This window comes from Barbatula barbatula, assembly GCF_947034865.1.
Source record: "Barbatula barbatula genome assembly, chromosome: 3".
In the NCBI taxonomy this organism is placed as follows: Eukaryota; Metazoa; Chordata; class Actinopteri; order Cypriniformes; family Nemacheilidae; genus Barbatula; species Barbatula barbatula.
The window spans coordinates 15,331,509-15,356,388 of record NC_136764.1 but is presented as its reverse complement, the minus strand read 5'-3'; the positions used below and the strand labels follow the sequence as shown (position 1 = coordinate 15,356,388).

The 24,880-nt window shown below is 43.2% G+C and overlaps 1 protein-coding gene across 2 annotated transcripts in view; it reads left to right on the top strand.

Annotated features, from left to right (window-relative positions):
• Positions 1-305: 305 nt before the first annotated feature.
• tnk2b (tyrosine kinase, non-receptor, 2b) overlaps positions 306-24,880 on the top strand; it is a gene marked incomplete at its 3' end in the record, with an annotated part of 64,186 nt that continues 39,611 nt past the window's right edge. Inside the window, exons 1-2 of one of the 2 annotated variants that reach the window (XM_079452740.1) lie at positions 306-541; positions 10,487-10,721. Of the gene's footprint in view, positions 542-10,486; positions 10,722-24,880 lie in introns of those variants that run through there. The other variant, XM_079452741.1, reaches the window with a different exon arrangement.

Below are 24,880 nucleotides of genomic sequence, written 5' to 3'. Positions count from 1 at the left end.
AAATCTTCTTTATTTTTGTTTATAATGCACTCTTTTCATTGTGATTAAAAATAAACTGTTTTAAATGTGACTTATTGAGTTCATATTAATGATCAAATGTACCAGAAAACACGAATCAGCGTGTGAGTGACGACTAAACGACTTGCCTTACATTAAACGCCAATGTACACATTCCCCAGACACATTTCTATTAGATATGTGTTATTTTACTTTTCTAAGCATTTTCATAATCCATATTAGTTGCGGTGAAGCCTTGGGTTTGCGGTCATAATAAAAGTGTCGTGTCTCTTTAAGAGTGGGTTGTCAATAGAAGCGTGTACAAGCAGAAAGATTGAGTTATGACGCTACTCCGCTTCACCGACTGAATCGTGAGCTAGAATGTACGACAAACCGACACGGGTTGTAAAGCGACAACTATATGACGAGAAGAGTTTACACGTTAAAATCCGCAGTCGCACATCGCCGTTTACGCCCGGGAGCGACTTGAAGTGAAGTTTTGTTCACACACCTGGCGTTCGCGAGAGAACCGTCAGTCTGACAGGTAAGTTAGGACTGTCACAGATTATCACTACACTGCATTTCATGCCACTGATGTAAAACACCTTTTTGAGAGCGTCTTTTAATAGTCATACGTGACTTCAATGAGTAAGATGTGTTTTCGGTGTTTTCTCAGGCTGCAGATCTCGAAGTTTGTGCGTTAAGTTAAGTGAACGTTACCTGCGCGTGAAGTCAAGTGTGTGTGGCGGGAGATTTGCTCTTAACTGCTGAAAATAGCCATCACGGATCAAACAGTTCACGTACACATCGTTAAAATGTGTAAGGTTAAGTGTTGTTGTTGTAAAATGTCTACCTCACTGAAAGACTCTTGCCTTTTTTTACAAACGTTATCATAAAAATGCTTTAAACGTGAGCGAGGAGGCCTCACAATGTGTGGCTTTTAAATGACAGGCTTAAAACGGACCCCCAAAAGAGCCCACTGTAGGCTACCTGCATCCGTCACTTTCCCTGGATGGGAAACTAAACTCTGCCTGCTTTCGGAAGCAAAGCATGGCTTTCCTTTTTTTCTGCTTCCATGCATCTTTGGTAGCTTCAGTCATTAAAAGCCACGGTAGTCTCATCACTGCCATTGTTATTTTCATTACATCCACTTTCAGCAAGAAAAGAAAGACTCACTTGTGACCAATGCGGCATTACAGTCTTGAAGGACAAGAGGTTGATTCAGATGAAGAATGTATGGCTGCTGTATAGCTCAGTGCGCACACACTGCGGCTTTAGCTCTTAACCTAGATCGCTGAAGCATCTAGTAGTCCGAGTGGCTTGCGTAATGAGTATTATAAAAAGTGTCATTATTTGTATTATTGCAGCACAGCGTGACTCATCCAGGCCTGCAGGTACGGGTGTGTTTCTTGGAGGTGCAGATTCCTTCTGCAGACTTTCAGTGTGTTTGCACCGTAATAAACACGTTGAGGCCTTCTTTGCAGTCAGTTGTTCATGTTGCCATGTATCTGTAGTGGCTTTGCGGTTTTAGGGCCCTCTCAGGGTGCTGCTTTGATTGCCAGTGTGGAGTGTCTAGGAGCTAAAGCTGTAGTTCAATAAGTGCTGCCTCTAGGCCTTGTATCTCTGTCTAGGTGGGACAAGCATCCCTGCGTGTAAAGGCAAGCCAGGCCGCAAAAGCCACAGCCACTCGTCTCTTTTTCTTTTCAAGAAAAGAGATGACTGAAGACACGCATCCTCTCGCCCAGAGGAAGATTGAGGCTTTGTGTTCTGCAATGCCTACAAACCAACTTCAACAAACATTGAAATGTAGCTTGAGCCACGTAAGAATGATATCTAAATTTCACTGGAATTTAGCCGTTCAAAATCGAATCATTGGACAAAGTTGGTCTCATGCTTATCCAGGATATGCAACTAGTGGTCCGTGTGGACAAGGAGAGCTGGATGTTTAGTGTCACTATCACATCCTCTTTTGAAACTTGCGTTTTACTCTCCAGACTCTCGTTTTTCTCGTCTCTGTTTAATTTTGGAGAAACATATTTAGTCCAGTCAATTTCACAGCACTTAGTACTTTACTGATGCTTATTGACTAAAACAAATCAAGCATGGCAGATTGCAGACATAAAGGAAAAGTTCATCTCAAAATCAAAATTGTGTTATGTTTTACTCACCCACAATGTTGTTCAACATGTTTTAAGACCTGCCGGCGTCTTCGGAAACACAAATAAATGTATTTTAGGTGACATCCGAGAGGTTCCCAGGCCTCCTCTTAGACCAAATGTTTATAGTTGTTGTCAAGGTTCAGAAAAGTGCCAAAGACATCGATAAATTGGTCCATCAATTTGTAGTAGCTCAATTATTTTTTTTAAGCGAGGACAATACTTTATGTGCGAAAAGTCGTTGTTTTGTTTTACGCACATGGAGGATTCTTGGCGCTTTATAAAATTAAATTGAACCACTATGAGAGGATGAACCAATTTTACAACGTCTTTAGGACTTTTCTGGACCTTGACAACAACTTTAAGCATGAGGTCTATGAGGAGGCCTGGAAATCTCTCGGATGTCACCTAAAATATCTTTTATTTGTGTTCCGAAGATGCCAGGAGGTCTTAAAACATGTTCAACATCATGTGGGTTAGTAAAAAAATAACACAATTAGATTTTGCGATGAACTTTTCCTTTATCTCGGCAATCTGCGTTGGTGTTACAGCATAGGATTGTTTTAAGTGCTTTATTGCTGTAGTTAGAGATTACTGATGTACAGTACAGTCACTGTGGGTGTCGATCACTGCCCCTGGGCATGATGAATGCTGTCCAGTCTTTCCCATTAGTTGTCAGGACACGTGAGATGAGGGAATAGTGGCTCTTCCACACCAGGACCTTTTCCTCCTGCATCCCAGTTAGGATGTAAAGTACCCTACCAGTGGTTTTAGCTTAGTTTTCAATAACTGCAGAGTTTCTCCAATAAAACGCTTTTACTTGGTGAGGGGATTCATTTGTCATGTTCTTAGACAGTTATGTAGATTTACATGTTTTAGACTAATTTGATATATATTTACTCGCTTACCACAAAGCTAAAAAACATTGTTATTTGGTTGAGGTTTAAGTAGCTGACACTAAAATCTTTTGTAATGGGTTAATAAAACCTCAAGTTGCAGTCTTTGTTATGCAGATGTTTTGAATGGAATATCATCAATACCGTTCACTTTAACAAGTTGTGGTTATATTCAATTATGTTTTGATTAATTGATGTTATGATTATTATCTAAAAGATTATTTTTGATAGGCGATGCTGTAGAAAGCCTCTAAAGTTGTCTTGCTGTATTGCAAAGAAGATAAATTATTGGCCACACAATTAGGCAACACATTGATTCCTGTAGATTTTAATAGATTGTTATGAATCTTTTTGGCGGATTGACCATGGGAACACAAGTTTATCATAAGTGTTTTATTTATTTATTTTTAAGTGTTCTAAGCAATAGTAATTTATCCAATTGACAGGTTAATATGGGTGGAAGAATACTCTATTTGTATCTGCTGCTTGAAAGGCACCCCTTAATGTAAATAAGAATGTTAATTCTTAATTGTTAATGGAATAAGAAACAGTATTTAAGTTGAGTTCAGGTGTCTGACACACTGCACCACAGCAGTCTTCTGCTGTTTGTTAATTTGTGTGTACGTTTCTGCAACAAAGACATGCTCTTTATTTGCAAGGCATGCGAACTAACAAAATTTTCTTTTCAAGACATGTCTAGTTCATTGGCCTTATCTCTCCAATATCTCATATACTCTCATGTGACCATTAAACTGATAGTAAAAAAAAAAGAAAATCATTTCATTATTTACTTTAAAAATTTTTTTTTAAGAATGTTAATAGCGGTTAATAATCAATAGTGGTATTTATTGACTAACATTGGTTTTACGCGAATGGGGGAAGTAGAAGAAAGAGCATCACAGTTGGTGTTCGCAAGCCTCATAAATTGTCAATGAAATAGTGCTAGCTTACATTTAGCATATCTGATTTACTGGCTGGCTAGCTACTGAATTAACACAATTGGGCATTGGCTAGTTAAACTTTAATACCATATAATATATTTAACCAAGTAATATCAAAACTTATTTGAATGGTTGTAATCTTCTAACTCAAATGTAGAAGTGTCGCTTCAATATTCCTGTGGTAGTCAGAGTCTGGACGGTGGGGATTTCCCACCCAGGTGACTAAGGGATTGTTTGTGGTGATGGTCTTTTTTAGACAGTTTATTTATTATCTCACCTAAATATCTGCTCAGTCAGTGCAGTGTTTTCCACAGGATTTTGACAGACTTTGTAACGCCATATCTGTTAAGTGTTAGCACTTGACATTTGTTTTTCTTCTTGGAGCTCATTGGAAGAGAGTGCATGCAAACACAGAAGAGGATGTGAGCACGCGGCCAAGCGCTACTCACACCAAACAAGTCAGTAGAGAGAGAAGACGAGGAAGCACTGTTTATCCATTAGTTAATCGATTACAGATACAGTCATTATCATGGATGGAAACAATTACAAAATGTGACATCAAATATACTTGGGCAGGCATTAATATACCTGGGCGGACCGTCCAAGTAAATACATTTTATGGGAGACGCTGCAGTGTATTTGTTTTTACAATGTATAATTAGCACAATACCTTACAGCACATGGATTTAAACATAAATGTAATATTTATGGATATTTTTTACGTTATTTTGTGTGCAGGATTCAATAAATGATCTGTATTATGTTATGGAAGAATGCACAGCGCATGTAGGGGGTGTGGTCTTAATAGCCCTGCAGCAAGCAGTGTAAGTAGGGATGGGTATCGGTAAGATTTAAACGGTATTGCTACTTTTATCGATACAGCTTGTCGATCCGGTACTTTAATGGTTTCTCTTGTCGGTGCTTTTTCTTTATACGAAATAAGACCAAAATAATAATAACACTGCTTTATTGTCTTTATTGTCTGCTATGTCAAATAAATAGTATTCAGTGTTGTCACATCATTTAATCCAATTTAAATCAGACACACATGAATAGATATAGGTAGCGTGTATGTCTCATCTCTTTTGGAAGATGCGTGCATGGAGACAAGCCGTGCGTGTTTGTGATGTTAAAACAGCTCATCCATTTAGTTTTGGGGACACACTGTTTTGAGAGATGCCATGTTTGGGTAGACGTCTCAATTAGATTTTGGTTCCCTGTTATAGGGTGACCTGCTATTTTGTAAATTCCCTGTTTATTCCCAATAATTCCCATATATTCCCGGCAATTTATATATTCCAGCCTTGAAAATTCCCGGAACTTTGCAACCCTAAATGTGAGTGACTGTGTAATACCAGTGTACACAATTGTGGGCAGCTCCCTATTTCTGACATAAAATGACTTTTTTGCATTGAAATCCTCCTGCTCCACCTTGTATAGCACGTGCTGACCAGTTATCCCCTTTTTTTACTTTTCCAGGTTTTGTTTTGTTTTGTAGTTTTCCATAACAGATGGAGAGAAATCCATACATTGATTGGAGAAAGCAGCTTGCGTGATATAACAAATAATTTTGACTAGCTGTTAAAGGGATCCTCCCCTAAATAGATGACGTGATGTAGCTAAACACACGTAATAATGACAGGGATTACTCAGCACAACTCCCCATGATTCATCATTGATGACGATTGCGTAATGTTTAGATATCATTCATAAATGGGGATGAACTTTCTGACTTCCCACACAGTCTGTGAGCAGTCAGGCCTATGCTTTACTCCCTATTGTTCATGGTACAGTTACAGAATCCTACATTCACGCTGTGTTTACTCAAGTTCTTCTAATTCATTTTCCAAATGCATGGGCACTCTGTCATCCAACTCCCTGTGGGTACATTTCACATTGTCTGGCTGCCCATCAATAGTCTATGTGACATAAACTGATGTTTTTCTAACTTATCAGCAAAGCTGTCACTGAGGCTAACTTCCTTATATGATTCATGTAATTCATGCTCCTCATTTGTGATGCTTTGGGGCAAATGCGAACAACAATGACTTTCTGTATTTGATTTGGTTGTCTGTCAAGAAATGGTATTGTATTGAATGTTCCAGTTCTTACTGTATGTAGTTACTGAGGTGATGATGGACGTTTATGGTACAGTGAATGACTGTTGTTATTGTGGTACAGTGAATGAAGACCACAGAGCAACATGGCACTTTGCCTATATTGGTGCCATGATTTAAGTGGCACCAGTGTTTTCACACACGCACGCACGCACACTCACACACTCACACACTCACACACACACTCTGTAGCTATAGTGTTGTTGTTTTTTCTGCCTCGAAGCTTTGTGCACTTTCAAGCTGGATCCATCTCTACAGAATCTTATACAGTGATGGTTATATCAGTGGTGGTTTGGTAAAATGGTCTCCTCCCACTACGCCCTAAACCCAGCCCTTTTCCTTAAACTCTAATTACATAATGTTTGTGTTTTGGCTGGAAAAGTCAGTCATCAGTTGTCAGTCTCCGCAACAGGGCTTGTACCCAGCACTGCAGAGGAAATCTAGCACTGTGTATATTTGTCTGAGGACAAAAGTGCTCTTTGTGTGCTTGGAGAGTAGAATGGGATGATGTGTCTGTACTGCCTGTTCCTCACTGTAGGTGGAGGTTTGGTGGCTACGTGAATTGGACCGATTCAGGGCCTGGCTTCTGGTGGCATTCCTAAACTTCCCACTGACTAGTGATTTTGCACAGGCTCCACCAGCTTAACACTGTACCTCACATACATGCCACTGCCTGCCTGATGTGTCATGTCTGACATCACAGACGTCATAGAAGCTCAACATATACATAGTTATGCCAGTCTACGGTGTGGTTTTGAGTTTAAACACAGATTGGGTCATAAATTGTATATTCGTGATATGTTCATGTGATATGATAAAGAACATTTTTAGGGTCCTACTTTTGAATATAAGTTTTCGTACATACAAGGCTTAAAACACTTTCATTTTCTAAGAATAGGCAGTTATTATTACCTTACTTACCTGACTCTCAAATGATTAGTTCAGCGATTCATCTGTCTTTTCCTCTCCTTTCTGTCAGCCTACTCTGCTCTGATTGGTCAGATGGTCTAGTCTGCTGTGATTGGTCTACCTCATGCAGTGTTGCAAATGGAACGTAGGCGGGCATTACATGGAGTGACGCAAATCTGACCCGGAAGTGAAATAAGTACGACAGACAACTCGTTTGCGTGATTCAGTCGACTCCTTTTTTCCCAAGCCAATAAGTTTGTTATTCGTACACTTTCGGCTTTACAACTTGCCAGACTGCTTACATTCACACACAGCAACATTAAGGCGCGGGCATTCTTAACTTTACGCATCCGTGTCCGTCTCGCACGCAAACTTGTCCGCACAGCTTTCATACTCAATCTCGGATATGCGTGGCCAGATGAGTTTGACACATGCGCAGTACAAATGAGTATGTATACTTCACCAGAACGTCCTAGGGCAGCACTGAGCTGCGTTATTCACAGGCCCACTGCAAATGAATGATAGAAGAAGTGTGGCTCCACCATTGCAGACAACAGAGATAAAAATGGGCCGCCTTGAACACACCTTTATACTCTCTTAAGAACAGGGCTCCAGACAAAATATTCAATTAAGGAGCCATTGGCCACATACTTACATTTTTAAATGACGTACTTTGAGTTATCCTGTTGTGTGCACATCATCCCTCTCATAGGGTTTGCGCACATACATTTTTTTTCATGTTGTTTTTCCTCATAAGCAAGGATACGGAATACAAGACTATGTGTTAAAACAGAATCTCATGTTAATTCTGCATTAAAATTTGGGAAAAATCTGCAGATATCCACGGAATTCTATGCGTTTACATTTGTCCATATATATAAATATGGTCTTAAAATACTGCCTTTTTTATGCTGTATATTTTAATGCAGTTGATAGCAGATTTGGTTCTGCTTATTTAAAAAGAGGCAGAGAAGCTTTGTTATTGATTGATGCTAAGATGACTTTTTAAACTGTGAATACACCAGACCAAATTTGATCTTTCAATTAATTATAAGACCATACTAATATATTATATATACTGTATGAAAGAAGTGTTTGTATACTTGTCAATAACACATCCGTGGAATTCCATGCAGTTTTCTGCAGAGATCTACATGGGTTTATTCCGTGCTGTCTAATCAGCATCTGGTGCGCTGAGCGTGAAAGAAACGGAGAGCAGTGCGCTGCCACTGAGCATGCAGGGAAAAGCCCAGCTGCTGGTGTAACCGGTCGCACCGCTCCAGCGACAAGGCATGGGAGTCAGGCACTCTTAAGAGGAAAGACCGCAGTCTCTAGTGTGTCACTGGTTCACTTTTGGGGTCGGGATGTCAGTTTTTGTTAAGTGCGGCGCTTCTGCTGGAAACTCTTTTTAAATTATAAATTTGCATGGTTGCCAGTGGCGATCTTGCGACCGTTTTAGTCGCAGTCTGGAGCCCCGTAAGCATGAATGATATAAATGCGGATATTTTCGAAACTCCTCACACAAACACTCTTCAAATTAATTCTCCATTGTACTCAAACTCTTTGTTGTAGTGTTTTGGCTCCTCCTATGCGGCGTGTTTCTTTTGTGTTGGTCTTCTTCGACAACCGCAAACTTTCCGTGTGTGTATTGCCACCTAGGGGGCTCCTAATATTTTCTCAAAATGTGGGCCGCACGCGGACAGGGTGCGGCTTTACACACTGCATGAAATGTAATTCTTAGGACATTGTAATATTTACTCTTTAAGTTTGTGTCTGTACATTTAGTACATTCTTGTATATCCTTTCATATAGGCATGTGCTAAATAGAGAATGATACTGAGAATGGATTTACAATCCCCAGAGAAGAGATCTCACTTTCAGTTTCTCTGCAGGTGTGTGTAACCCAGTCTGGTTCTTGCATACATACACTGAAAACCAGTCAGTCTTGCCGGTCAATTTGTTTCCTTACTTTGAATTTCAAATACTTATTTTGTATGTAAAAGACCTTTACTTAGTTAAGCTACAGGGTTTTAGTCTGGCCATAACTTTCGAGTAAAAATAAATATAATTTTTAGTGAGTATAGCCAATTTTTTCAATAAATGTTCCCATAATAGGTTTGTTTAATAAAATCTGGATAATTGTCTCTCGTTGTTGCTTAGTGTTGTAAATAAACCCACTAAATACTGGGTGGTCTATAAAAACAGTTGCAAATGTTCACATTCTGAATGAGGCTAAACTGAAACTCTGGTGTCAAATTTGAGGATACACATGATTTAAACAGGTGAACTTGCCTCTTGTTGTACTGAATGACATGTTTCTAGGTTAGGGTAAACACAGATGTATGGCCTCTCAGTGGAGTAATTACAGTGCATTTATATACTGGGTTAATGGGTGTCTTTTAGCAGAACTTTGAATGGTGTGAGTGTTTCATTGCTTATCCCTCAGTGTCATCAGGCCTGAGTTATGTGTGGGTGTGCGGGTGTATTCATGCAGTGTAGAGTCACTGTACAATCAGCAGTTCTCTGGTTGATCATAGTGCAGACTTTTCATATGAGTGGACAAGAACCCTATACAGCACTGCCAGGGAATATATTTAAATGTATACCGGCGGTGATGAGACATGAGGGTGTTGACGTCTGGAGAAAGAGCTGCAGTGTTGTTCCACTGAAGAAAGTTTTATTGCATTTGTGCTTGAAGCAAGTGGTGAAACTTTTGTCTCTGGGATCAAGTGAGAAAGCCAGACTTATAGTAGGGCAAACTTAAGACATTGGATGAAACCCATATCAAATATGAAATCTATAGAAAAAGAAAACGCTTAAAGGAACAGTTCACCCAAAAATTCTTTCATCATTTACTCACATTTAAGTTGTTCCAAATCTGCATACATTTCTTTGTTATGATAGACACAAGCTATTTGAAAGAATGCTTGTAACCAAACAAGGTTCTTAGCCACCATTGACTTCCATTGTAGGGAAATTTGCTTTATAAAATGATCTGTTCTTTTGAACACAAAAAAACATATTTTGAAGAATGTAGGAGAGCAAACAGTTCTGGGGCACTTTGGGCTACCATTGTAATTTTTCATACTATTTTACTATTAGTAGTATTACTAATTACTATTAGTCAATGGTGGCCAAGATGTGTTTGGTTAGAATCATTCTTCCAAATATATTTCTCTGTGTTCATCAGAAAAAAGGGGGTGAGTAAATGAGGACGGCATTTTCATCTTCTGGTGAACTGTCCCTTTAATGCAAATACTTCTCAACGGTCACATGCTCTCAAAACTCAATTTAGCCCAGTCATTTGACCAGATGTACTTAATGTAAAACATAAGTATAAAGTGAGAGAGAGTAGATGTCTTAAAGGAATGTTAAGAAATATAAATATAATAATATAATTAATGCTCCTCTGTGGAGTTTTAATGTATGGAATTGACATTACAGTGAATGTGTTTGACTCTGTCTTATAGTTACATTGGATCCTGATGGATGGAGATGTGTACGATGGTGTGATGGACATAGCAGCCAGCGAAACCACCCAATGCACGGACGGCTTACTGGAGTGCTGTGTGTGAAAGATTGACACCCACACATATTGACACGCATACACACTTGCGTTCCATAAACAAAAGTGACCAACAGTACTCCTAAAGAGTGAACAGCGGGGAAGACCACACACGACATTGTGCTCTGGTCATCATAAAGGTGTGTTTGGATTATACTACACTACTTCAGTCCATAATTTTGCCATAAATTGGTACCAGTCAGCAATTTAGGGCTGTTGATATAATTCACAGACTGTTGTCTAAAATCTTGCAATGTGTGGTAGTGTCACAAAGAAAAATTGGAAATCTTTTTAGGGATTTTGTGGCTTTGAATGAGAGGTGGTAACTTCAGCTGTGAGAGCGCAAGCATTTGAAGAAGGGACTATTGTGTGTCTGCATATGTGTGTGTGTGTTATTGTATATGTATCACTGTACTGTACACATGCCACAGGGCTCTCACTCCGTCCCATCCATCATGAGCTCGGTGGAGGGTGAAATGGAGAATGAAGGTGAACGCTCTGTATCATATTACTCTATGGGCTGAAGTGCCTGGAACTCCGTCATTTGAGTCTGCATGCCGTCCTTGTTGGCCTGAATCAAGCACCCCCTGTGTGGTCTGCAGCCTTGAGTTGCCCCATGATGTAACCCCCTATAAAGCTGCTTCAATATTCACTCTCATACCTGATTTTGTAGTACTGGACTACTTTATTGTAAAAACATCCCCAAGGCTGTGCTCACAGCTTTATTAGTGGCCCTAATAGTGGTTGCGGTTTATCAAGAAGATGTATTATAAAACACACGGTGGTCAACTCTTTTCTTAATAAACGGCAAAGCAATTACGTCAGTTCTAGATATCTGACGGATGAGAGCTACTTTTTTCCCCCAAATCCACACAAAATCTGTACAGACAGTGCTGTTTTAGGCTGAGGTAAGCTGATGGCATCTGTGTGGCTGTCTGTCTGAGTCCTTGGCATGTCTTCACGGTCTCTGAGTCTGAATAAGTGTAGCAGCCAGGAGAAACTTCTGTGTGGGCATTCCGTGATGTCTGTGGGGAGGAAATTATCTCAGGCTGAGTGTAATTACTGTAAGCTTATCTGCTCTGCACGGCTCCTATTCTAGTGCAACGGCTCTATAATTAGAAGGGGTTTTAAAGAGTTCATTACCAACACATTTAGATTTTTATTGGGAGGTGGAACAGTGCTCACATACAGTGCACCTGCTTAAACATGCCTTTGTTTGTCTCTGTGTGTTCAGTATTTAGCTGTCCCCAAATGTGAGCTAAAGATAATTGGAATATGACTATGTCTTCTTTTGGGTGCTTTTGTCCTCATTTCACATTCTCAGTTGTAAAAAGTTATTTGTACACCAAAAACAATTGTACAGTTGGATGTGTTTTCCAAAGACATAGTCAGTCAGCATGCAACTGGATTTTATTTGACCAGAAGTGCAAATAGAAGTGTGTGTGTGTGTGTGTGTGTGTATAATTTATACAGTGCGTAACAAATTTATTAGACAACCTGTCAAAAAGTTAAGCCAACAATTGATGAATCTGTCAAAAAATTGTTTGACAAATAACAAACAAATAAATTACTTAATAGTCTTGATATATCCAAAATTGTTCCAGAACATTCAACTTCCCTAAGAAGTCAAAAATTATTAATAATAAATCCTTAAACTGTATTTTCTTAGTGACTGCAAGTTAATAACTGTAATTGGGCATCTGAATAACGGAATAACCGAAACCTAAAAATGATTTGGGTAGTGGTCTAATATATTTGTTAAGCTCTGTCTTGCCAAGTTCAAATTGCCAATAATAAAAATGATATAAGTCTATAATGATAGCAGAGTAAATGTATATCTGTGACTGCACACACTGCTGTGTTTTTCATCCAAATTCTTAACACAGCAAATCTTGTAGTGGTTTTGATTTCGATACAGTGATGGTTTCAGATAATGTTTTATGATGAGTTGGTAAACCTGAGCAGCTTTGAATAATGATATAGATACATGCATGAATGTGTGTCAGAACAGAGAGGTGACTGCTCACAGAGGTTGGGGGGTTTAGTTCCCATCAGGGGAAGTGTATCTATTTTTACCTCATAGGAAGTGTGCCTATGTGTGCTGAAATAGCAGTGAGCGTGCTTCTTGTGGAGTGGTATTGCAAATGCCTGGAGAGACTGGAGAGCCAAGACCGACAGCTCAGGTGCTTTGCATGATGTTAGGAGGAAGGAGCTCACAGCACAATGTTATTTTAACCCCTCTATCTGTCACTTCCTGTGTGTCGCCAATGCCCCCTCTCCAATCGATTTCTCAGTCCGTCTCTTGAAATGAACCAGCATTGCCTTACAGTGCCCCATCTCAAAGCCATATGTCAGTGTGAGTGGTGATAAACCTTCCCAGAGTGCTCTGAATGTGGTACTTGGGATTGTAGGATTGTACACTTCTATCAGAGAGAGAGAGAGAGAGAGAGCAAGCGAGAGAGAGAGAGAGCGAGAGAGAACGAGAGAGAGAGAGAGAGAGAGAGAGAGAGAGCATGAAGATTAAGAATACCTATTATCACAGGAGCAGGAGTGTTGATGTAGATACTTTCAATTCTTTCAAAAAATTAATATTAATGCAGGTTATTTGAGCATTAAAAATGTTTTTGTCAGGTTTCATGTCTGTCACTCTCATTGTTAAAGCAGGTTACACATTGACAAAATCAGCCCTCTGTCATATAACACAGAGTAGGAAATGATGCAACAGCCCAGGTCTCTTACAGCACACCCACACACAACTTTGATGTATTGCGATGTACATATGATAGCCACCCACACGGTCAAACATCCATTAAAAAAGTCACTCCTGCCTGCATTTGAGCAACCACAGACTTTCTTGTTAAGCATTTTAAAGATGAGGTAACACACACAGTTTCTGCCAATCTCATATTAATCTTAAGGAACTATACAGTAGTATTGCATACTTTGTATCTATTTAGTTAAATCACATTTATAAAAGACAGATACAGCTGTACAATTCTTTCCTCCTCGTAGCGGGTTAGGGTTAGGGTTAGGGTGGCGGAGCTACAGCAGGAAGCACCCAATACATCCTTGCATTAACCCTGCATAACTGTTGTTAAATGTTGTTTACATTATGCACGCACACACTGATTGCCAACAAACCACAGACATATTTCTTAGTTTGACTTACTTTGTATGGTTCTTGTCCGGCATCTTTTGGCACTGGGACCGCTCCATCTTTCAGTTTCAAACGATCTCCAAATCCAATGTTATATCCACAGTTTGTATAAGATTCATCACCGAAATGCAGTGAGCAAACGAACACAACTAAACTTCCGTCAGACAATTAAAGTGGCATTGATGGGCGTGCTCTTCCTCATGCTGGCTGGTTGACACATGGACATGCTCTTTCGCTTCTAGTTGAATCATGGAGGGGCTTTTCCGGGAGAATTGTCCAATAATGGACTAAGAACCCTTGTTATAAATCGGGAATCCATGTTCAAGAAAAAAATTGACGAACCCTGGCGGAGTGAATCGAGCGCAGAAATACTACGTCATTCGCTCAATGTTTGACCATGTTAAGCTTGAGAAGCCAGCACGTTTAATAAAGACGTCAGAATGCATCAAATAGCATGTTACTTTTACTTTAAAGCACTCAAATCTAAGCACAGGCAAAACTTCCAAAAAGTCCAAAAAGATTATAATAATCTTCTGTGGCTATCAGTATTTCTACACGTGAAGTGTTATGTCCCTCAGTTTGTGCCTTTCTCCTTTTATGTCTTGTTCACTCTAACTTCCTGTCAGCTGACTGTCTCTGTCTGCTCACCTGGCTTGGCGTGTCTCTAAGGACCTGGTTAAACTCAGAAAAGTAAACACAGAGCTCATGACCTCTTTCCTGTGCATTTCACACATTTGTACAGAGTATTACTTATGCCTGACAAGTTTTTATGGACTATACAATGCACAATTCATGCTGCCCACAGATGTGTACTTGCGTGTAGGTTAACACCTTTTTTGGAAATTTGAGTTTGGAAACTTTACCACTCTGTATTGAGGATCTATTTTTATAAAGAGGGTCTCCAGTGAAAGGCAGTGGTCGTTTTTAACATTTAACTTTAGGGGAAATGGCAAAACCCTAGCCCGTCGGTTCCTCCTCCATAAGCCTTGTGTGTTTTGTCCTGCTCTGCTGCCTTCAGTGGCCATTGTGTGAACTACACCAGCCCCTTTTCTTTTAGTAAGCATGCATTCACATCACATAAAGTGGATTGATGAGAAGTAAAAGAGCCATGTGAATGACAGGCATCTGTTATTAAATGAACCATGTGCTCTACTGTTGCAGTTATATGTTAATCTACTGAAAGTCAGCCATTTTTCTATTACTGCACTCTTTGTTTACTAAATGGTGTTGCATGAAAGGAAATGTATACACATTTCTGCAACAAGTGAACAGTAGATTGCAACTTGCATGAGCACAACAGCTCTACACATTTATAAAGTTCGGCCTACTTAATATTAGATCACTAAATTCAAAGGCAGTAATTGTAAATGAAATGATCACAAACAACAGTTTTGATATACTCTGTCTTACCGAGACCTGGCTTAAACCAAATGAATATTTCGGCCTAAATGAGTGTACCCCACCAAGTTACTGTTATATGCATGAGCTACGTCCGGTTGGTCGGGGTGGCGGCGTCGCTACAATATTTAGAAACTTTCTTACTGTAACTCAGAGAATAGAGCATAAATTTAAATCATTTGAAGTGCTTGCGTTGAACATAATTATTCCTTACAAAAGTAAAAAACCTTTGCTTTCTTTTACATTGGCTACGGTGTATAGACCCCCTGGTCCCTATACTGATTTTCTGAAAGAGTTTGCGGACTTCCTATCGGACCTATTGGTTAACGTTGATAAAATACTAATTGTCGGAGATTTTAATATCCACGTAGATAGCGCTAACGATGCATTAGCACTGGCGTTTACAGAACGTACTCGGTTACTTACGTAACCTCGGTTCCCTGAGATACGGGAACGAGTACTGCGTAGCAGGACGCTATGGGGAAAACTCCTTTTTCTCCGATGACTGAAGCAATTCAAAAGCGCAGTGAAAACTGCACGGTGATTGGTTGGAAAAAAGCAGAGCTTTGAACCAATCGTAGCGGAGCTGCCGGACCAATGGCGATGGCACCCGCCAAAATGGGCGGGGCTTATGGCTATATAAGCGGACACATCGCCGTAGGGTCTTCAGGTTACTTCGACTGAAGCGACGACACAGCAGCTCGTAGCACGGCAAGGAACGCAGTACTCGTTCCCGTATCTCAGGGAACCGAGGTTACGTAAGTAACCGAGTACGTTCCCTATCGATACTTCACTCGTACTGCGTAGCAGGACGCTATGGGGAACAAGTATAATCACGCCGTGCTACAGATGGAACGAAAAACATAAATGGTCTCGGAGCCTGGGCTCGGAGACGGAGTAAAGCAGGGAAACCCTGAAAGCGGTAGAGGCCAAGCTAGAAGGTGGCCTAGACCGGTTATCGTCCCAAAGTAATTAAGTGCTGGCGTGGCCATAGCCATGGCTCAGCGACCTAATTCAAGCAGAAAGGACCCGGGCCTGAAGGGCCGGAACGTCCAGGTTATAAAACCTTGTAAAAGTGGACGGCGAAGCCCAGCAGGCCGCCGCACAGATATCTTTTATAGAGACACCGCTATACCATGCCCAGGAAGAGGCAACGCCTCTAGTGGAATGGGCTCTAATTCCCGTGGGGCATTGAAGGCCCAAGGAAGAGTAAGCCAGCGATATAGCCTCAACTATCCACTTCGATAGTCTATGTTTCGAGACCGAGGACCCTTTGGTGCGGTCACCGAAGCACACAAAGAGCTGTTCCGACCGTCTGAATGGGGCGGAGCGCTCAAAGTATATTCTTAACGCTCTGACTGGGCAGAGCAGACTAAGCTCTGGATCCCGCTCTGAGGAGGGGAGAGCAGAGAGCGAAATAACCTGTGCTCTGAACGGAGTAGAGAGCACCTTAGGTACATAGCCATGTCTTGGTTTGAGAACGACTCTGGCGTCGCTAGGCCCAAATTCCAGACAGGATGAGCTCACAGAGAGAGCCTGTAAGTCACTCACACGCTTCACCGATGCTAAAGCGAGAAGCAGAGCGGTCTTGAGCGTCAAAGGACGGAGGTCTGCAGATAGCAGCGGCTCAAAGGGAGGACCCTTTAGAGCCCTCAGGACCGTGGGCAGATCCCAAGAGGGAACTGTAAGAGGGCGAGGGGGGTGTAGCCGCCTGGAGCCCTTCAGGAAACGAACGACAAGATCGTTCTTGCCCACTCCTTGTCCTCCGATGTGGGTATGTGAGGCTGAAATAGCCGCCACATAGACCTTGAGTGTGGAAGGGGCACGGCCGTTATCCAACAACTCTTGTAAAAATGACAGTATCAGTGATACGTCACAGGACACTGGGTCAGCGCCGCGTGTTGTACACCAGGAGGCGAAGACAGACCATTTGAGGGCGTAGCGGCGTCTAGTAGACGGAGCTCTAGCTTGTGATATGGTGTTCAGTACGCTCTCTGGGAGGTCCGTAGGCTCCCGTCGAGAGGCCAAAGGTGCAGAGCCCACAGCTCTGGCTGGGGGTGCCATATCGTGTTCCCTGCCTGAGAGAGGAGGTCCCGCCTCAGGGGAATGGGCCACGGGGCTGCTATTAGCAGCTGGGAGAGATCTGCGACCCAAGGCTGGTTCGTCCACAGAGGGGCTACCAAAAGCACTCGGTGAGCTTGATCCCTGATTCTCCTGATCGTCTGCTGCAAGAGCGCGATCGGGGGAAAAGCATAGAGGAGCCGGTTGGGCCAAGCGTGGGCCAAGGCGTCCTTGCCCTTCGAGAAGTACGTCGGGCAGTGAGTATTGTCTTCTGAGGCGAAAAGGTCGACTTCTGCCTTGCCGAAGAGTTTCCAGATTTGTTGAACCGACATGGGGTGGAGCGTCCATTCGTCTGAAGGAACATTGCTCCGAGATAGCATATCTGCTCCCCGGTTCAGTTTGCCTGGAAGGTGAGTTGCCCTCAGTGAGCGCAGATTGGACTGGGCCCATTCCAAGAGGTGAGAAACTAGGGAAAAAAGGCGTCTTGAGGAGAGGCCTCCCTGGTGATTTATGTAAGATACTACCGTCATGCTGTCTGATCGGACTAAGACGTGACGATCTTTTAGCACCGGTAGGAAGTAGCGGAGGGCCAACCATACTGCCTGCATTTCCAGGTAGTTGATATGGAGGCTTCCTTCCTGGTTCGACCAGAGGCCGAAGGCCGGGTCGCCATCGCACAGAGCCCCCCAACCCGTGTTGGAGGCGTCTGTCGTGACCACTTTCCGACTGGATGTGGAGCCCATGGGCACACCCTGCTCTAGCCAAAGGGGATCTTTCCATGAGGCTAGGGCGGTTACGCAGGCTTGATTCACCACAACACGCAGTCGACCAAGACGCCAAGCGTGTGGAGGAACTCTGGGCTTCAGCCAGTACTGGAGGGGGCGCATCCGGAGGATGCCCAGACTCAGTACCTGAGATGCAGAGGCCATCAGACCTAGCATTTTCTGAAAAACCCTGAGGGGGCGTGAAACCCCGGGTGTGAATGAGGCCGCGAGCCGTCGAATGACCAGAGCTCGGTCTGGAGAAATTCTGGCGGTCATGCGTTTTGAGTCGAAGACTGTTCCCAGGAACAAAATGTTTTGGCTGGGTGACAGTGCGCTCTTGGCAAGATTGATCCTGAGTCCCAGGCACTCCAGGTGGCTGAGGAGGAGGGATCTGTGAGACTTTAGCTCGTCCTCCGACTGGGCTAGAACAAGCCAGTCGTCGAGGTAATTCAGAATGCGGATTCCCTTCTGTCTGAGAGGGGAAAGAGCCGCGTCCATGCACTTCGTGAAAGTGCGGGGAGCTAGAGAAAGTCCGAATGGAAGGACCGTGTATTGATAAGCAATTCCCTCGTAGGCGAATCTCAAGAATCGTCTGTGACGAGGGGCTATCTGAATGTGGAAGTAAGCATCTTCCAGGTCCAGGGAGAAGAACCAGTCCTCTGGGCGTATTTGCGAGAGGATCTGCTTCATCGTGAGCATCCTGAAGCGCCGTTTCATAAGGGCGTGATTCAGATGCCTGAGATCGAGGATGGGGCGGAAGCCGCCGTCCTTCTTTGGTACTAGAAAGTACCGGCTGTAGAAGCCTGACTCGATTTGGTCTGGGGGAACCATTTCTATGGCTCTTTTTCCCAGTAAATTCCTCAACTCCGTGCGCAGAACGTGAGAATTTGAGTCCTGCACTCGGGTGGGGACGACCCCGCGAAAGCGCGGGGGTCGACGAGCAAACTGGAGTGAATATCCTTGGGATATTATTTCCAGAACCCAGTCTGATGCCCCGGGGATGGCTCTCCAGGCCTTGGCCCGGGTGGCAAGGGTTTGGGTGTAGAGAGGAGATACGCCGCCTTTTGGGGGCTTGACTCCCAGGAACAATGGAAGAGGAAGTTTGCTCTTTTTTTGACAAAGTTTGTGTTTTATTAAACATTTTGCAGAATGTGGTGTGGGCGTTAGAAAAGGCCCCGCACTTACAACATTGCATTTTAACAAAACATTTTTGCCGGCACCCGGAACTGAACGGGGTGACCTGGCAGACATGAGAGCAGTCTTTGAAGGAGGGCCGGCTGGAGCGGGCCCTGTAGCCTTCCTCTTCCTGACAGCGGGCTCAGGACGGGGCCTGAGGCGCGGGGTCCAGCGTGATCTTAGGCCGGGGACCCTGTCGCTGAGGGTGCGGGAAGCGCCGTCCAGAACGGGAGCGCTGACGGCTGTCAGCTCCCGAGGCCTTCTGAGCAGCAGGGGTTCTCACCGGCTGTTGCGTCGAGGCGGGTTTAGGATGGGTCGCCGCTGGCCGAGATCCGGGTCTTTTAGGCAGAAAATGTCTCATGGCTTGCGAAGACTTCTGCGCTGCCGTGAAACGCTCTGCGAAACCCTCCACCGCCGGTCCGAAGAGGCCGGTCGTGGAAATAGGAGCATCCAGGAAGGGGACCTTATCCGCATCCTTGATCTCCGTGAGCGTCAGCCATAGATGACGTTCAAGCACCACCAAGCTGGCCATGGATCTGCCTATCGCCTGGGCCGTGGCCTTGGTGGCGCGTAGAGCAAGATCCGTCGCGCTCCGCAGCTCTCTGAAGAGCGCAGGGTCGGGGTCGGACTCATCCATGCCTTGGAGGAGCTTCGCCTGGTAGACCTGGAGCACTGCCATGGAGTGAAGCGCTGAAGCCGCCTGGCCTGAGGACGAGTATGCGCGTCCAGCGAGGGCCGAGGTGGTCCTGCACGGCTTAGAAGGATGAGACGCTTTAGCCCTCCATCCGATGGCGGCGGGCGGACACAGATGTGCGGCCACAGACTCATCGAGGGGGGGTAGCTTCTCGTACCCTTTTTTCTCAGCGCCGTCCACGGAGGTGAGCGCAGAGGAGGAAGAAGGTCGAAGACGGGCCGAATAGGGGGCGCGCCATGACTTCGTGAGTTCGCCGTGAACTTCCGGAAAGAACGGTGAGTTACGTTGACGAGGGGCCTGACGGCGCCCCGGCAAAAACCACTCATCCAGGCGGCTGCGAGTGGGTTCCTCTGGGGGAGACCACTCTAAACCCAGCTCGTTGACGGCCTTCGAGAGGACCCGGAAGAGCTCGGAGTCCGCACCGGGGCCGTGTCCGCTGGGTTCTGGAGACGGCGAGGGGGCGGGGTCATCCAACGAGCCCGCTAACTCCTCCCCGTCTGAAGCCGCTAACGACATGGCGTCGTCATCCTCCGGTTCGTTTCCACCGAACGAGATCATGTCACAGGCGGCCGCCAGTGGACGCTGATCTGTTCGGGTGAAACAAACCGGGGAAACATCTCTCTGCGGGGAAAGCGAGGCACGGCGTGCCGGCGTGAGCTCGCGTTTCCCCGAGCGCTTAGCTCCTCTACCCCGCTGCTTCTGTCGCACAGAGTCCTGTGCGAGCAGCGGCGGCGGGGATCGAGGGGCGGAGTCACTCTCTGAAAAGAAAGCTATCCGCGAGCGCAGAGAGGAGAGACTCATACTCTCGCAGTGAGAGCATTCCGTCTCTTTTAGCGCGTTCTCTGCGTGGGAGAGACCCAGACATGAAACGCACTCGTCGTGACCGTCGATAGCGTGCAGGAAAACCCCACACGAGCGACAGGGACGACGCGGCATTGTAGCGCAGTGAAAACTGCACGTAAATGCCGCAGGAAATTTGCTCTAAACGCTCTCTGAAAAGAAAGCGTGAAAATTGCTCTTTAGATTCGCCGGATAGCGGCAGGGAAAAGACCGGCTGGATCGCTAAGCCGCTCACACGCGAAGACGCCAACAGAAGCCGCCGGAGCGAAGCCGCTGATGAATCCGCTGGAGCGAAGGCGCTGAGCCGAAGGTCGAATCCGCTGCAGGTGCTCTCTCGACGGCGAAGCAGTCAGTCTCGGGAAGCGAAGACGAGTCGTCGCTGAAGGAGAAGAGATCTGAAGACCCTACGGCGATGTGTCCGCTTATATAGCCATAAGCCCCGCCCATTTTGGCGGGTGCCATCGCCATTGGTCCGGCAGCTCCGCTACGATTGGTTCAAAGCTCTGCTTTTTTCCAACCAATCACCGTGCAGTTTTCACTGCGCTTTTGAATTGCTTCAGTCATCGGAGAAAAAGGAGTTTTCCCCATAGCGTCCTGCTACGCAGTACGAGTGAAGTATCGATAGGGAACTACTACAATCTTTTGGGGTAATACAACACATTAAAGGACCCAGTCATCGATTTAATCATACACTAGACCTGATTATATCTCACGGAGCCGATCTAACCAATATAGATATTATGCCTCAAAGCCACGATGTCACCGATCACATCTTATAACGGGTACTTTGCGCACGTCAGGAATCAGCCCTTTAACTCGTTATCGACAGGGTAGAACAATCACCTCCGCTACTAAAGATAGCTTCGCAAAGAGCTTGCCAGATCTCACTCCTTTAATAACCATACCAATAAATAAAGAATCGCTCGATGTCATGACCAGGAAATTGGGTACTATTTTCTCTAATACATTAGAAGCTGTTGCACCTACGAAGTCAAAAAAGATTAATGAGAAAAATATTGCACCATGGTACAATAGCACCACTCGCGCCCTTAAAAGAGAAACTCGCAAACTAGAGCGCAAATGGATAAAATCGCAATTAGAAGTCTTTAAAATGGCGTGGAAAGAGAGTCCAAATTGTTATAAAAAGGCACTAAAAGCAGCAAAGGCTGAGCACCTTCGTAACCTCACAGAAACCAACAAAAACAATCCAAGGTTTCTATTTAGCACAGTCGCTAAATTAACAAATAAACAGACTCCACCTGACCTGGCTATTCCGCCGCACCTCGGTAGCAATGAATTCATGAAATTCTTTACAGAGAAAATCGAAAACATTCGTGACAAAATTGCAAAAACTCAACCTCCAAATCTGTCCTATGAATTAGCACCAACCATCGCTCCAAAACAAAGGCTCCAGCGTTTTTCCCTATAAAACAGGAAGATTTAATTCAACTTATCGCAACTTCTAAACCTATAACTTGCTTATTAGACCCCATACCAACTAAATTATTAAAAGAGCTACTACCTGTTGCAATTGAGCCCATCTATAACATTATCAACTCGTCAATTAATCTAGGCCATGTCCCAGGACCCTTTAAGATGGCCGTCATTAAGCCTCTAATCAAGAAACCAAACTTAGATCCAAATGAACTAGGAAACTATAGAACGATTTCAAATCTCCCATACTAGTCTAAAATACTAGAAAAAGTAGTGTGCACTCAGTTGTGCTCTTTCTTACAAAATAACAACATGCACGAAAAATTTCAGTCAGGCTTTAGATCGCATCATAGCACTAAACTGCGCTCGTTAAAATTACAAACGACCTGCTTATAACATCAGATAAAGGTAACATCTCACTCCTGGTCCTGCTTGACCTTAGTGCTGCGTTCGATACCGTAGACCATAACATACTTCTAGATCGCTTACACAATTATACCGTTATTGAGGGACAGGCACTACAGTGGTTTAGATCGTACTTGTCAGACAGACATCAATTTGTCCATTTAAATGGGGAATGATCCAATCTAACGCAAGTAAATTATGGATTACCTCAGGGATCGGTTCTGGGACCAGTGCTGTTCTCGATATACATGCTTCCCCTCGGAAACATTATTAAAAAACATGGAATTAGCTTCCATTGCTATGCAGATGATACCCAGCTATATATCTCATCAAGACCAGATGATTCCCCCCAGCTTTCCAAATTGGCAGAGTGCATTGAAGATATGCAACATTGGATGACCTGTAATTTCCTTCTTTTAAATTCTAATAAAACTGAAATATTACTTATCGGACCAAAGACACGGAAAACAAATATTTCTGATTATAAACTGCAAGTTGAAGGATGTACTGTTACTCCAACAAATACAGTAAAAGATCTAGGCGTTATATTAGACAGCAACCTGTCATTTCGAAATCACATCTCAAATGTCACAAAAACAGCCTTTTTCCACCTAAGAAATGTTGCCAAGTTACGAAATATTCTGTGTGTTGCTGACGCGGAGAAGCTTATTCATGCATTTATGACCTCAAGACTTGACTACTGTAATGCGCTACTTAGTGGTTGTCCTGCATAATCTATAAACAAACTACAGTTAGTTCAGAACACAGCTGCCAGAGTTCTAACCAGGTCCAGAAAATACGATCACATAACCCCAATTTTATCAACCCTTCACTGGCTACCCATTAAGTATCGTATTGACTTTAAAGTTATTTTAATCACTTATAAAGCCTTAAAGGGTTTAGCCCCTACCTACCTAACAGAGCTTCTATCACACTACAACCCATCACGCTCTCTAAGATCTCAAAACGCAGGACTTTTGATAATACCTAGAATATCTAAATCCACCAGAGGGGGTCGAGCTTTCTCATACGTAGCACCTAAACTCTGGAATAGCCTTCCTGATATTATTCGAGGATCAGACACACTCGCCCAATTGAAATCTAGATTAACATAATATACATATACATAATTTTCAGCCAAGCATTCACTTACAGCAAATATGCTAAATAAACCACCAGGAGATGCTGACATTAGATATTATTTACTAGAATAATTGGATTTATTATATAACACACCAAGTAGTGTGTTTTACCCTTTCTTGGGTTTTTCGTTTTTCCCCTGTAAAGCTGCTTTGGAACAATGCAAATTGTGAAAGAACATAATGAGCATATTTTCTGCTAATTTCCTTTACATTTTTGTCAAGCTGTAGTAATTTATTGTGGCCTCGTGTGGGGCTGTGAGATTTTGGGAAAATATAGAATTGCAATTTAATTTTGTATGTTAAGTTCCAGCGCGATATTCTCTGTAGTATGCACTAAGGACTCCAAATGAATGAGTACAAAATGCCTTTAACAACTGTAGACTCTTCCACTACCTTCTTGTGGCAGATGCTGTGCCTTTCCACCCAATAGATGGTTCGATCAGAATAAAATAAAGAATTGGATTACTTCTTAATTATTAAAGAGTAAGCAACATTAGATCATGAAAATGTCATGCAGTGTGTTATGTTGCTGTGTTTTTAAGTAACCAGTCTGCCAAGTTGTAAGTCTGATGGTAAATGAATAACAAAGTTATTGGGTTGTAAAAAAGGGATTAAAAAAAAATCACAGTAATTGCCTGTGTCAGTACACGATCCGTTCCACCTGCACGGTCCGTTCTGAGCATGCGCGTATTACGTATTAGAAAACGTCATGGTTTTCCTACACTATTGGTACCGTGACGCAGGCGAAGAAACATTTGACGGCAGGCGGCACAACTGGCGGCACATTTTTTGTTTTGTAGGCTAACGTTACATAGTTGAACCGTTCACGGCGAGTCCGTTTTTATGTTTTAAATGTTGCTTACGTTACCATTACGATGTGTTTATGTGGTTGCCAATCCAAAATAATAGAGTTGTTACATGAACATGGATGATTTTGGTTACATGTGGAATAAAGTATTTTTATCGACTGCAAATCTTCAGTTTCCTCCAAACTCCATTTTGCGATTCTTTGCTGTATGGCATGTCTATTTACCTTACTGTGTTTCGATCTGAGGTCAGTAGTATTGTCAAAGACGTATTTTGACGTTTTTTTATTAAATTCTGATAATACTAGTTAACTTTAAATGTAGTAATTTATTAGTATGGGTCTATATAGGCTAATATATCTATCTATTTAATCTAAATTAGTAAAATAATCCCTTCAATGGCGTTTACAGAAGCCAATAAG